This window comes from Coregonus clupeaformis, chromosome 21 (genome assembly GCF_020615455.1).
Source record: "Coregonus clupeaformis isolate EN_2021a chromosome 21, ASM2061545v1, whole genome shotgun sequence".
Classification (NCBI taxonomy): Eukaryota; Metazoa; Chordata; class Actinopteri; order Salmoniformes; family Salmonidae; genus Coregonus; species Coregonus clupeaformis.
Window position 1 is genome coordinate 19,643,948 of NC_059212.1, and position 15,117 is coordinate 19,659,064.

At 44.6% G+C, this 15,117-nt stretch overlaps 1 protein-coding gene across 2 annotated transcripts in view; it reads left to right on the plus strand.

Moving 5' to 3' along the window:
• LOC121535037 (guanine nucleotide-binding protein G(I)/G(S)/G(O) subunit gamma-12) overlaps window positions 1-15,117 on the plus strand; it is a 72,797-nt gene that overhangs the window by 6,123 nt on the left and 51,557 nt on the right. Inside the window, exon 2 of one of the 2 annotated variants that reach the window (XM_041841719.2) lies at window positions 777-878. The exons of the other annotated variant lie outside the window; for it this stretch is intronic. The gene's annotated coding sequence lies outside the window, so the exon portion shown is untranslated. The remainder of the gene's footprint in view (window positions 1-776; window positions 879-15,117) is intronic. 2 annotated transcript variants of the gene reach the window in all.

Below are 15,117 nucleotides of genomic sequence, written 5' to 3' on the forward strand. Positions count from 1 at the left end.
TGCACAGTGTTGGGCTGTAAGCACAACCCCCACCTGTGGACGTCGGGCCCTCATTCCACCCTCATGGAGTCTGTTTCTGACCGTTTGAGCAGACACATGCACATTTGTGGCCTGCTGGAGGTCATTTTGCAGGGCTCTGGCAGTGCTCCTCTTGCTCCTCCTTGCACAAAGGCGGAGGTAGCAGTCCTGCTGCTGGGTTGTTGCCCTCCTACGGCCTCCTCCACATCTCCTGATGTACTGGCCTGTCTCCTGGTAGCGCCTCCATGCTCTGGACACTACGCTGACAGACACAGCAAACCTTCTTGCCACAGCTCGCGTTGATGTGCCATCCTGGATGAGCTGCACTACCTGAGCCACTTGTGTGGGTTGTAGACTCCGTCTCATGCTACCACTAAAGTGAAAGCACCGCCAGCATTCAAAAGTGACCAAAACATCAGCCAGGAAGCATAGGAACTAAGAAGTGGTCTGTGGTCACCACCTGCAAAACCAGTCCTTTATTGGGGGTGTCTTGCTAATTGCCTATAATTTCCACCTGTTGTCTACTCCATTTGCACAACAGCATGTGAAATGTATTGTCAATCAGTGTTGCTTCCTAAGTGGACAGTTTGATTTCACAGAAGTGTGATTGATTTGGAGTTACATTGTGTTGTTTAAGTGTTCCCTTTATTTTTTTGAGCAGTGTACAAAATCAGCAGGGGATCAAATACTTTTTTCCCTCACTGTATTACTTCACAGGAAATGACACATAATAGATAAACACATCTTCCTCTCTGCAGGATGCAGGAAGTGTGTCTGGGCTGATATTTTAATCTGATTTCAATGAGGACCAAACGTGTGCTGCGCTAACTGGGGGTTGTCGTAGCAACTGTCTGAGATGGGTAAAAGCCAACTTCATTTTTCTTCCTAATTTGTGTAGTCATCATCTCCGGTGTTGTGTAACATGTTGTGTTTCGTCCTTACAAGCCCTGTGTGACACTGTCTAGTGTAATGTATTCTTCCTCCCTTTCTAACCATTTCTCTCGCTATCTCCATCCGCTACATTGGTCATGTATTCTATTCTATACTGAACAGAAATATAAATGCAACATGTAAAGTGTTGGTTCCATGTTTCATAAGCTGAAATAAAAGATCCCAGAAATGTTCCATACGCACAAAAGTTCCAAAAGCGTATTTCTCTAAAATGTTGAACACAAATTTGTGTACATCCCTGTTAGAGTATTTCTCATTTGCCAAGATAATCCATCCACCTGACAGGTGTGGCATATCAAGAAGCTAATTAAACAGCATGTTCATTACACAGGTGCACCTTGTGCTGGGGACAATAAAAGGCCACTCTAAAATGTGCAGTTTTGTCACACAACACAATGCCACAGATGTCTCAAGTTTTGGGGAGCCTGCAATTGGCATGTTGACTGCAGGAATGTCCACCAGAGCTGTTGCCAGAGAATTCAATGTCTCTACCATAAGCCGCCCAACGTCGTTTTAGAGAATTTGGTCGTATGTTCAACTGGCCTCACAACCTTAGACCACGTGTAACCACGCCAGGCCAGGACCTCCACATCAGTCTGAGGGAATGCTGAGGAGTATTTCTGTCTGTAAGAAAGCCCTTTTGTGGGGAAAAACTAATTCTGATTGGGTGGGCCTGGCTCCCAAGTGGGTGGGCCTATGTCCTCCCAGGCCGACCCATGGCTGCGCCCCTGCCCAGTCATGTGAAATCCATAGATTAGGGCCTAATGAATTTATTTCAATTGACTGATTTCCATATATGAACTGTAACTCAGTAAAATCTTTGAAATTGTTGCATTCTGCGTTTGTATTTTTGTTCAGTATAGATGCTCATTCACTGTCTTTGTTGTTCTCCTGGAGTGAAAAAGCCCCCGTTCATGAAGTTGAGTGGATAGTGTTTGTTTGTGGAGCAGAATTGTCATTGTATTCTTGAGTCCAACAAGTGGTTCAACCACCATACAGATCCTCATTCTCTCCCAGTTTATTGAGGGTCAATCTCTAAACATTTCATGATTTTCCGATCAACCTCCAAACATTATTTGATTTCCCCACGCAGAATTCCAACTATACTGAACAAAAATAGAAATGCAACATGCAACAATTTCTAAGATTTTACTGAGTTACAGTTCATATAAGGAAATCAGTCAATTGAAATAAATAAATTAGGCCCTCAATGGATTTCACATGACTGGGAATACAGATATGCATCTGTTGGTCACAGATACCTTTAAAAAAAGGTATGCGCTTGGATCAGAAAACCAGTCAGTATCTGGTGTGGCCACCATTTGGCTCATGCAGTGCAACACATCTCCTTCGCATAGAGTTGATCAGGCTATTGATTGTGGCCTGTGGAATGTTGTTCCACTCCTCTTCAATGGCTGTGCAAATTTGCTGGATATTGGCGGGAACTGGAACACGCTGCTGTACACGTCGATCCAGAGCATCCCAAACATGCTCAATGGGTGACATGTCTGGTGAGTATGCAGGTCATGGAAGAACTGGGAAATGTTCAGCTTCCAGGAATTTTGTACAGATCCTTGCGACATGGGGCCGTGCATTATCATGCTGAAACATGAGGTGGTGGCGGCGGATGAATGGCACAACAATGGGCCTCAGGATCTCATCACGGTATCTCTGTGCATTCAAATTGCCATAGATAAAATGCAATTGTTTTCATTGTCCGTAGCTTATGTCTGCCCATACCATAACCCCACCACCACCATGGGGTACTCTGTTCACAATGTTGACATCAGCAACCCACAGATTCATCAGCTGTCCGGGTGGCTGGTCTCAGACGATCCCGAAGGTGAAGAAGCTGGATGTGGAGGTCTTGGGCTGGCGTGGTTACACGTGGTCTGCGGTTGTGAGGCCAGTTGGACGTAATGCCAAATTCTCTAACACGAATTTGGAGGTGGCTTATGGTAGAGAAATTAACATAATTATCTGGCAACAGCTCTGGTGGACATTGCAGTCAGCATGCCAATTGCACGCTCCCTCAAAACTTGAGACATCTGTGGCATTGTGTTGTCTGACAAAACTGCACATTTTAGAGTGGCCTTTTATTGTCCCCAGCTTCTTGATATGCCACACCTGTCAGGTGGATGGATTATCTTGGCAAAGGAGAATTGCTCACTAACAGGGATGTAAACAAATTTGTGCACAGAATTTGAGAAAAATACGCTTTTTTTTGCATATGGAAAATTTCTGGGATTTTTTATTTCAGCTCATGAAACATGGGACCAACACTTTTACATGTTGCGTCAATATTTTTGTTCAGTGTAAAATACCCTTAAAAAGTAATTTGAAGATGTCCATTAGAAAGGGGGATAGGAGGAAGAGAGGATGGATGAGAAGACATAGAAGGGAGGGATATGACAATGGGTTATTTCTGGATGCATGCAGCATTGTGCCATGTGACGTTGCCGTGACCACATAAGTGGTTGCCATGTAGAATCTGTCCTATGCAGAGACCTGTTCAGTGGATGAGCTTTGTCTTCCACCTGGTGCTCTCTCTCCCTCACTTTCACGTACTGTACAGTCATGGTCAAAAGTTTTGAGAATCACACAAATACTAATTTTCACAAAGTCTGCTGCCTCAGTTTTGATGATGGCAATTCAGATGAATTGCAATGTCCCTCTTTGCCATGAAAATGAACTTAATCCCCCCCAAAAAAACATTTCCACTGCATTTCAGCCCTGCCACAAAAGGACCAGCTGCCATCATGTCAGTGATTCTCTAGTTAACACAGGTGAGAGTGTTGACAAGGACAAGGCTGGAGATCACTCTGTTATGCTGATTTAAGTTAGAATAACAGAATGGAAGCTTTAAAAGGAGGGTGGTGCTTGAAATCTTTGTTCTTCCTCTGTTAACCATGGTTACCTGCAAGGAAACATGTGCCGTCATCATTGCTTTGCACAAAAAGGGCTTCACAGGCAAGGATATTGCTGCTAGTAAGATTGCACCTAAATCAACCATTTATCGGATCATCAAGAACTTCAAGGAGAGAGGTTCAATTGTTGTGAAGAAGATCGTCTCCTAAGGTTGATTCAGCTGCGGGATCGGGGCACCACCAGTGCAGAGCTTGCTCAGGAATGGCAGCAGGCAGGTGTGAGTGCATCTGCACGCACAGTGAGGCGAAGACTTTTGGAGGATGGCCTGGTGTCAAGAAGGGCAGCAAAGAAGCCACTTCTCTCCAGGAAATACGTCAGGGACAGACTGATATTCTGCAAAAGGTACAGGGATTGGACTGCTGAGGACTGGGGTAAAGTAATTTTCTCTGATGAATCCCCTTTCCGATTGTTTGGGGCATTCAGAAAACACCTTGTCCGGAGAAGACAAGGTGAGCGCTACCATCAGTCCTGTGTCATGCCAACAGTAAAGCATCCTGAGACCATTCATGTGTGGGGTTGCTTCTCAGCCAAGGGAGTGGTCTAAGAACACAGCCATGAATAAAGAATGGTATCAACACATCCTCAGAGAGCAACTTCTCCCAAACATCCAAGAACAGTTTGGTGATGACCAATGCCTTTTCCAGCATGATGGAGCACCTTGCCATAAGGCAAAAGTGATAACTAAGTGGCTCTGGGAACAAAACATCGACATTTTGGGTCCATGGCCAGGAAACTCCCCAGACCTTAATCCCATTGAGAACTTGTGGTCGATCCTCAAGAGGCGGGTGGACAAACAAAACCCCACAAATTCAGACAAACTCCAAGCATTGATTATGCAAGAATGGGCTGCCATCAGTCAGGATGTGGCCCAGAAGTTAATTGACAGCATGCCAGGGCGGATTGCAGAGGTCTTGAAAAAGAAGGGTCAACACTGAAAATATTGACTCTTTGCATAAACTTAATGTAATTGTCGATAAAATCCTTTGACACTTATGGAATGCTTGTAATTATACTTCAGTATACCATAGTAACATCTGACAAAAATGTCTCATAACACTGAAGCAGCGAACTTTGTGAAGACCAATACTTGTGTCATTCTCAAAACGTTTGACCATGACTGTACTTATGGTGAAGGAATGGTTCTCATTGAATTTACACATGCACTGACACCGCACACACACACACAGCTGATATGAAACAATGGAATTTTCATTTAATTGAAAGCAGTCTATGGGAAGCTCATATCGAGCCCTAGGCAGTCATAGGCATTTTGAAATCATCCGAGTGAGGTGAGCAGCTGTGGATACTCAGGGGTGATGCCAATGATAACTGATTGCTTGTCCAAACCCAGGGAGGATGTGTTATTAATAATTATAAACTGGGTGGTTCGAGCCCTGAATGCTGATTCAGCATTCAGGGTAAGACAAGACATTTATTTTTACCCTTCTAATTACATTGGTAACTAGTTTTTAATAGCAATACGGCACCTCGGGGGTTTGTGGTATATAACCACCTCGGTGGTTTCGAGCCGTAGCTACTTGAGTGGATGTTGAACACATTTCTACCGGCAAATGTGTTAAATTATAGTCATGGTATAAAAGGGATAATCAACGAGGGGCTATGCGTTCTACGCAACATTTGTCATAGAACGCACAGTCCCACCATAGAACGCATAGCCCGTCGTTGATTATCCCTTCTCTGACAGCATTTTGTGGGATTGTGAGAAGGCTAGTAGTAGCTGAGAGAGTGGAGGGTGGCTGTATGACATAGCACAATAAGGAAATGGACGGCAGGCTATCTGGCAGTGTTTGGATAATGATTTATAACCGCTGAGGTTGATATAGTGGATCCAATCCAAAACAGGGATCTCAGGAAGTGTGATGTTCATTCCCTAAAGGCAGACACGTTGAACCAGTCTGAGTGGGATACAATATTGCATTTTAATTTGTGGTTCCTGTCATAACAGTTGAGTCTCTCCTCCGGTGAGCGGCTCAGGCTAATGTCAAGCTAACGTCAACATCCTTCTGTTGTTGAAATGGAGCTCTGGCCTCAGACCACGACAAGTGTCCTCGGTCACTGTTCTAATGCTTTTTCTTCTTCTTCATGTTGGAAGACTAGGGCCAGGATTAAATCTAAGGCACGTTATAGAGTGGCACATTGCTCGACTTTTAAAGGTAATTTACACTTGAGCTGACATAAATGCGCAGCGTTTTCCATGAAAGCGATTTCCGAACCTCCTTGCTGTAAATCCTGGCCTAGAAGTAGTGTAACGCCACAAGTTGCCAGGATAGGTCAGAGCCAATGTAGACTTGAACTGGGTACAAAGTTAAATAGATATAGCACAGCACATGTTAGATTACACAGCAAACTAGCACAGCAAACGTGAGGATGCCACACAAAAGTTGCAAAGTTAATCACAATAAGTACAACTACTAAATATTAAGGCTCTAGGCCAGGGTTCTTCAATTCCGGTCCTGGAGGGCCGAAACACCTCTGTTTTTCATCCTCTGCTTCTAATCAGGGGCTAATTCAGACCTGGGACACCAGGTGAGTGCAATTAACTACCAGGTAGAAATAAAAAACAGAAGTGTTTCGGCCCTCCAGGACCGGAATTGAAGAACCCTGCTCTAGGCAAATGTAGAATGTAGCCTTCCGCTTTAAGCGTACACAGCATGAAATGCAATAAAAACTGTGCGCTTTACCTAGTTGTTCTCCAAGTTGCCAAGCAACAACCAATACTCTTTACCTTAATATCACTTTAACAATGACGCTCAATATCAACACTAAAAATTGCCCTTGCGGGAGAGCGGCATGGCAGCTTGGATCCCACACCATAAAGGGAGCTCAATTACATGTAAACCTGCAAGCAGGGAGACAAACATAGTCAATCACAGAGCACATTCAAAACAAATGCTAAACTGTATGGATTATGCTAAATATGCAAAATAGTGTGCTATACAATGTGTTAGTCATTGTATTAAATTACGTAATTAATATGTTGTGGTGCTGTCTAGAAATAATTCCTAGCCCTGGCCCCGGACACTTGTGTAGATCTGAAAATATTGGATCGTAAAATTAATATGGCAGAAGTTCCACTTGGTCTGTCGGAGGGCAAAATTGAGCTTTTACCATTATTGCTTAAAACCAATCAACACACGAGTGTCGTGGCTAGCTAGGGGTTGTTTCTGTCTCTGTGCTCCTCATGGAAAAGTGATTTTACTGTGGAACTTTGTTGCTGAAACTTGAGTCTCAGACTATGAATCCCTGCATACAGTCCTCGAAAGGGCCACTTACTCAAAGTTAGTAATTCTTTAAACATTGTCCTGACATGAAATTTACTTAGGAGAAACATAGGTAATAATGAAATTAACACTTTATTTTCTTGAAGGTCCATTGCAGCCGTTTATATCTAAATATCAAATAATTTCTGGGTAACAATTAAGTACCTTACTGTGATTGTTTTAAATTAAAATGGTCAAAAAGAAACAGAAATAGCTTCTTAGCTAAGAACAATTCTCAATCAAGACTTTTGCTAGGACTATCTGGGAGTGGGGAGGGGAAAACTAAAAACTAGCTGTTATTAGCAGAGAGGTTTGGAACTCTCTTTCTTTTTGGTCTATTTACTAATTTACCATCTGGTGATGTCACCAGGCAGGTCAAAACTCCATCCCACCAAAACAGGCAGAAATTTCAGGCGGTGTTTTCAAACAGCTCTTACACTAAAAGGGCATTATCATAATTTTCACAATTTCACTGTATTATTCCAACCTCAGTGTGGAAATTAATATAAAACACAGGAAAATCATGTTTTTGAGTGCACTGGGCCTTTACAATCAGCCGGAATTAGCATGATGGTTTAGGTTAGGTTTGGCATGGCTCATGTAGCAATTCCTCTTTATGGCCACTTAGTGGCGCAGTAGACCACATTCCCTCCTGTCTCACATTGTCTTTGCAATCAGGCAGTCTAAAATGTTCCTGCAGCAGAGCATTGTATCTTGCTTAAAATGAGCTATGTCAACAAACAACAAGATATCCAAATATTATAATACATACATCATTCTGATGTTGTGCGTATGTGAGGATTTGCCGCCTTGGAAGAGAAGTGAGTAGTGTGCGTAAATGTGGCTTAAAGAATGTAAATAAACTAAAGTCACAACCTTAGACTAAATAAATACCAGAGGTGGGACCAAGTCCCTATTATTCGACTCACAGGCAAGTCACAAGATCCGATTCTCAAGTCGAGTCCCAACTAGAATGGGTCGAGTCTCGAGTGACTCGAGTGGCGCAGTGGTCTAAGGCACTGCATCGCAGTGCTAGCTGTGCCACTAGAGATCCTGGTTCGAATCCAGGCTCTGTCGTAGCCGGCCGTGACTGGGAGACCCATGGGGCGGTGCACAATTGGACCAGGGTAGGGTAGGGGAGGGAATGGCCGGCAGGGATGTAGCTCAGTTGGTAGAGCATGGTTGTGGGTTCGTTTCCCACGGGGGGCCAGTATTAAAAAATATATATATATAATATATGCACTCACTAACTGTAAGTCGCTCTGGATAAGAGCATCTGCTAAATTACTAAAATGTAAATGTAAGGCCAAGTCGTGCATTCTAAGAGGAAGTCGAGTCAAGTCAGACATTTTCAAGTCAAGTAAAAAAAAAATATATACATGCAATGACTTGTTGAACTTCAAAACTTTGGCTATTTATTAAGGCTACCATACAGCCCTTTTCATTAATTTGTCTACAACACATTTTGATTATGTAATTGTAAAATAGGGACCTTGTAGCAGTCATAAGGGCATGAAATCAGCAGACGGCAGGTTGACGTGCTCAGAGTGTAGATGTATTTACAGGTCTTGGTGATCCAATGGTGAAAGCGCCGCCGCCATATCATCTGAACAGACACAGGTAGAGGGAAGCCCCTCCCAGGATCATACAATTAAATACCCAATTGGCAATTACAACCAATAAACTGGTTCTACAATGTAAAAGGCAATTTCCACATCCATTGTTACATAGGTACATTCGTCTTAATCAGACTTAATGATTATTAATGATATTTCATCACCATTCATACATGGAACAATACTTTTCTCTAATTCAACGTACTGACTCCAAAGCTAGCCTATTTCTATGCGCACTGAGGTGTGTGCGCTCCTATCACACACAACCAGAATGACAGAGAGACATAGATGCGGTAAAGTAGTAAATCAAACTCGACCAAAATGGAATTGCCATGGAAATGCATGGAGGAAAGGGCTGTGGGGACAGATCCCCAGTCGCCTCATTGCCCCTAGCAAAATTAGTGAGTTCGCATTTAGCAGTCACTTCTAAATTTAGCAGTCACTTCTAAACCTGAAAAGGGACAACTTCTACATGTTATGCAGCGAAAACAGCCAAATATATCCAAATCGGACTTAAGGAACCACATTGTGGGCCTGTTACAATACATCAATCATGACGGATTTGACGAATATCCACTTTATTAGATCAGATTTGTTGAATGTGCGCCAAACTGGTCAATGGAATGTCTGCGTTCCATTGACTCCTTTACCGCATCAAAGGACACATGCTGCGTTCAAAACAACTCAGAAATATCACATATGAGTGACAAAACGTTACAAAACCTCGCCAGATAAAGTTGTCAAATTAGAGTCCCAAGTCTTGAGTCTCCAAGTCCAAGTCAAGTCTCTCATGTTATTTTATTTTCTATCAAGTCAAGTCTCAAGTGATCAAATTTGTGACTCAAGTCCAAGTCATTTAACTTGAGTCCACAACTCTGCTAAATACTCAAGTAAATACTTGAATGAGCTAAGGTGTCCTATGCCCCCATTATTGAAACGAGGCTGCTTTGTTTGGTAGAGGACAAAGTTAGGTTAATGTGCATTAAGATCAATGGACTTAGTCAGTAGGGTAAAGTTATGCATTGTGGATTTATTTAACCCCACACCACATGTTACTATGGAAACAGGGACAAGGGGCTTTACTACAAGGTCCAGGTGTCCTGACAATCCCCCTCTCCCTCCCTCCCCGTTCTGCCAGCTTGGCATTGCCAGGTGGGCTAACTTCAACCTTTACTGAGTATACTCATCCACTGCCCTTTCATATTGTTTTCTCTCCTATCCTCTCTCAAACACACACACACGTTAGAGTAGTGTGCGTCTGTGTGTTATACAAATGACAGTTGGGTCACTGAGGTAACGTTTACCCTGTCTGTGTATCCGGGCGGCCTGGCGCCATTGAAGTAGCCTCTAGCAGCCCTGCAGTGAGTGTGTATAGTGTGTGGAGTGTGTGTTTTTATCCCGGAGGACTCCCCACGCTCCTAGAGATATGTGTCTCTCGTTTATTGATCCCACTATGCTGTCACCAGCTCTGATAACACTGTCGGTTGCCGGTGGATCAAATGGTGTTTCGTTTACTCTAAGAACACATGTGTACACTGTATAGTAGGCCTATAGCTTTGTGGATTGCTTGATAAAACACTGGCAGGTGTTGTTTTCTATTTTAGAACTCAGATTGCCAATGATAACTTTCTCATGAAATGTGTTAGGCTACTGTCATTTTCCATTTTCTCTTGGTGATTTGAGATGTTGTGTTGCGAGTGTTAAATTTAGCAGACCCAATTGCATTCACCTGTGATTACCACTAACACATTTCCTGTCAGTTTGCAATTTGCTCCTTTTTGGATCCATACATTTTGATGGTTTATAGGTCTCCTTTGTGTAGGCTGTGTCAGAGTTGCGTAAAAGGCTTCCTGTGAGTGTGTCTTGGGCCCAGAGTTATGTAGACTCCTGTCAGGGCGACACAGGAAGACACACCTTTCATAAAGACGTCAACTCTAACTTACCTGCACCAATATTAATATTGACCCTGGCCTGTACACTACAGTATTTCATAACCCTATTTTCCTTATATGGGCATTTCCCCCTAAGGGGAGGAGCCTCTAGCAGTCCACATTAACTTCCTGCCAGAAAGGTACAGGTAAATGTCATACAGTAGATATGACTTCCTCTGGGATGGGCCGATCAGGAGGAAGCGGTATCAGTAATAACAATGACGATGCATTTTTATTGCTGACATTCAAATACAAAGGAAGTTCAAAGGTACAAAGGGTGGCAGGTAGCCTAGCAGTTAAGTGCGTTTGGTCAGTAACCTAAAGGTTGCTGGTTTGAAGCCCGAAGCCCACTAGGTAAAAAATCTGTTGTTGTACCCTTGAGCAATGCACTTAACCCTAATTGCTCTGGATAAGAGTGTCTGGTAAAATGACTCAAATGTACATGTCAGTCAAGTTGGTAAAAGCATGAGCAATGAAAGTGATACAATAATGAGCTGAAATTGAAGTGTTTCTTGTGTTGCCAATTGGCAGTGCCATCTTCTGTAAACTATTGTCTCTTTGTGGAGCTCAAGCTTCAGATTGCTCAGAATTGATGTCGGTTTGTTGATTTATTTCATTTCTTTAGAGACTTCAGGGAAGTCGACTGGCAACCCAAACAAAGGGAAGAATGTGGGTAACTTGTGGGTCCTTGTTCAGGCCTATTCATTTACCCTGTGGTTAGAGTGTCCGCCCTGTGATTGGAAGGTTGTGAGTTCAATCCCTAGCCGAGTCATACCAAAGACTGTGGTCCTCTGTAGCTCAATTGGTAGAGCATGGCGCTTGTAACGCCAGGGTAGTGTGTTCGATCCCTGAGACCATCCATACGTAAAAATGTATGCGCACATGACTGTAAGTCGCTTTGGATAAAAGTGTCTGCTAAATGGCATATTATTATTATTACTGTAAAAATGGGACCTGATGAGTTTTCGCTTGACACTCAGCATTAAGGAGATAGATTTGGGCTAAGGCTCTGCGATAGACTAGCATCCAGGGGGTGTACTTGTAATCAAGCTGTCTCATGCTACAGAAACAGGAGATAGGCTCCTGCACTATGAGCTGATTGTGCAAGGCTTCTTATGTTCAGGCCTGGGATAGTTTTCAGCATTCTGTGTCTAAGGCAAGAAATGAAATGGCTCCTGTGGAGGTTTATGTGAGAGGGGACATCACCCTTTATGCTCCTTGGGCCCCAAAGGTGTCTCTTCTTCTGTGTTGAAGAGGCACACACGTGTCAGAGATGCACAGACACTCATGTCCATCTCATCCTACACAAGTCAGGTTCTGCATTGACATTTATCCACATTCAAAGTGCACAAAACTTGATTTGCAACTCATAGAATCCATTCTGCTGCCTTAAGAGAGTGTGCTTGTACACTAGCACCGTATATTGGCCCAGTGTTAGTAGACACTCACTTTCTGTGAAGGTCGCCATCTTTAAACAAAACTTTCTACATCTTTATGGAAGTGTGAAAGGGGCAGCCTTGACCCAGCATCATGTAGCGGTGCAGAGAAAAGACAAGAGAAAAGGGTTAGGGGATGTAAATCATTATGACAGATATCAGGGTGGTCTCTCCAGGAAGTGACCTCAGTTTGACCCCATGGTGTCCGCCCCCAGTCCCTTGGATCCCTGACGTTACTGCAGGAGGAGGAAGAGGAGTCGAAAACAGAACCATTCATCTGGGCCCCACCTACACTACCCCACCAGTGTTTCCTCTGGATAAATGTGTAGCGGGGGCTTGTAAGGCCTAAGAAAGGTTAGGAGTTGGGCTTGTAAGGCCTCTTGGTTGGATAGGAAGGATGTGGTGGTCTGGAAGGGAGATACAAAAGGAAAGCATTAAGTACACCACATAAAAGAGGTAAACTGAGGACTACCAACACAACTAAAACAAAGGAGCCATAGCATTTAGCATCAATAGCAAACTGAGGACATGGCTATACAAAGGGATATAACATAGGGCAACAAGTATACTGAACAAAAATATAAACGCAAACATTTAAAATATTTTATTGTGTTACAGTTCATATGAGGAAATCAGTCAATAAATAAACAAATTAAATAGAAATGGGCCTCAATCTCCTCACGGTATTTCTGTGCATTTAAATTGCCATCGATAAAATGCAATTGTGTTTGTTGCCCGTAGCTTATGCCTGCCCATACCATAACCCCACCATGGGGCACTCTGTTCACAACGTTGACGTCAAACCGCTCGCCCACACAACGCCATACACGTGGTCTGCGGTTGTGAGGCCAGTTGGACGTACTGCCAAATTCCCTAAAACGACGTTGAAGGCAGCTTATGGTAGAGACATTAACATTCAATTCTCTGGCAACAGCTCTGGTGGACATTCCTGCAGTCAGCATGCCAATTGCACACTCCCTCAACTTGAGACATGGCATTGTGTTGTTTGACAAAACTGCACATTTTAGAGTGGCCTTTTACTGTCCCCAGCGCAAGGGGCACCTGTGCTGTTTAATCAGCTGCTTGATATGCCACACCTGTCACGTGGATGGATTGTCTTGGCAGAGGAGAAATGCTCACTAACAGGGATGTAAACACATTTCTGCAACATTTTAGAAAAATAAGCTTTTTGTGCATATGGAACATTTCTGGGATCTTTTATTTCATCTTATGAAACATGTTGCATTTATATATATATTTTTTTGTTCAGTGTATATAGTATTTAGGACTTCTCCAAACAGTATAATAACAAAGAGCACTTACTTCATCTCACGCACAATGGGAGGAAGGATAGGGCCGCCCGTGGCATCACCAAGCATAAACTGAACTAGTAGGAAGGAGCATGCAGCTTATATGGGGAATGAAAGTGATCTTTTAACTAGTGTGGCGTACCGCGGACAAGCCACCAGGGGGAGACTCGCCGAGGCCTGGTGACAGACAGTCTACAACACGCGGCGGTGGCTCCCTCTGCTGGACATGCCAGGTCTCGACGGGTCCTCTGGCCAGGACTAATTGGGGCTGATTGAGGCTGGTGAGAAATCAAGGGGCTGATTGCTCACCAGCCGTACGGGGCCCATAAAGCTGCCAGGAGGGCACCACACGGGAGGGTTGGAGGTAGTGAGAGGTTGCTACCGGACAGACGTCCTCACGGTCTGATAGAACCGAGGGGCTCTGTGTTCTACCCCAGAGGAGACAGCATTCCCCGGAGCCCAGAAGGCGGTAACCCGGAAGAGGTCTTCTGGAGACCAGTTTATTTTCTTTTTCTTTGTTGTTTTAAATAAACACCCTTGAAACTAAGGTATCACACTTGTGTCTGATCTGTGTAAACGTCTTGATCAAAGCCCCCTGGTCTGCCACAAGTGGTGGAGAATGCGGGCAAGTCTGACAACGTGGTCAGACCAGGATTAACGTTTATGCAGTATCAGCATGGACGAGTTGATAGCTCAGCTCGTTCGGGCCCAACAAGCGCAACAGGACATTCAGGAACGAACGCTGGAAGAACAGTGTCTACAGAATGTCCGCCTGCTTGAGGAAGTCAGGAAGCTGCGAGGAGAAACGCAGACCGAATCGCATCCCAATCAGTTTTTAATCAAGCTAACGGAGGATGACGACATCGAGACCTACCTCTGCACGTTCAAACGGACAACACTCCGGGAAGGATGGCCAAAGGCGAAGTGGGTGAGTCTGCTGGCCTCGTTCCTGTCTGGAGACGCCCAAAAGGCATATTATGACCTCAACACCGAACAGGCGGCTAACTACGACTGTCTCAAGAAGGAGGTACTCAGTCGCTACGGGTACAACCTGGCCCAACTGGTCCACGACTGGAGGTTCGTGGCCGAAGCTTTCCCCCGAGCACAGATGAGCGACCTACTGCGCATCACCAGGGCATGGCTCCTCACTGACATAGCCACCCTCCCCGTTATCGACAAAGTGGTCATAGATCGCTTCTTACGGGCGCTACCTCACGACATGAAGAGGGCGGCGAGCCTACGTGCGCCCCAGACCTTGGAGGACCTCTTGGGAGCCGTGGAGATACACCAGAATACAGAGGCCCTGCTGAAGGGGACGCAGGCTGAGTCCGGGAGCTGTCGGAGGGGACAGAAGGACGACCCCACCACGTACTCCCCAATCCAACAGTCAGCTGGGCTAAAGGACTGCAGACCCGCGGAGAGACAGCCGGTGGAGCGTTGACCCGCCGCCGACGACCCCAGGTGGATGAAGACCAAAGAAGGTGTTTTGAGTGTGGCGCCCGGGGACACATCGCACAGAATTGCCAGGGTCGAGAGGAGTCGATGCCATCAGCGGGCCCCGGAGACGAGCCGGGCCACGCAGTAAACTACGTCACCTCCTGTTGGGCCCACAGCGATCCACCAGCGCCTATGGTCCCGGTGAAAGT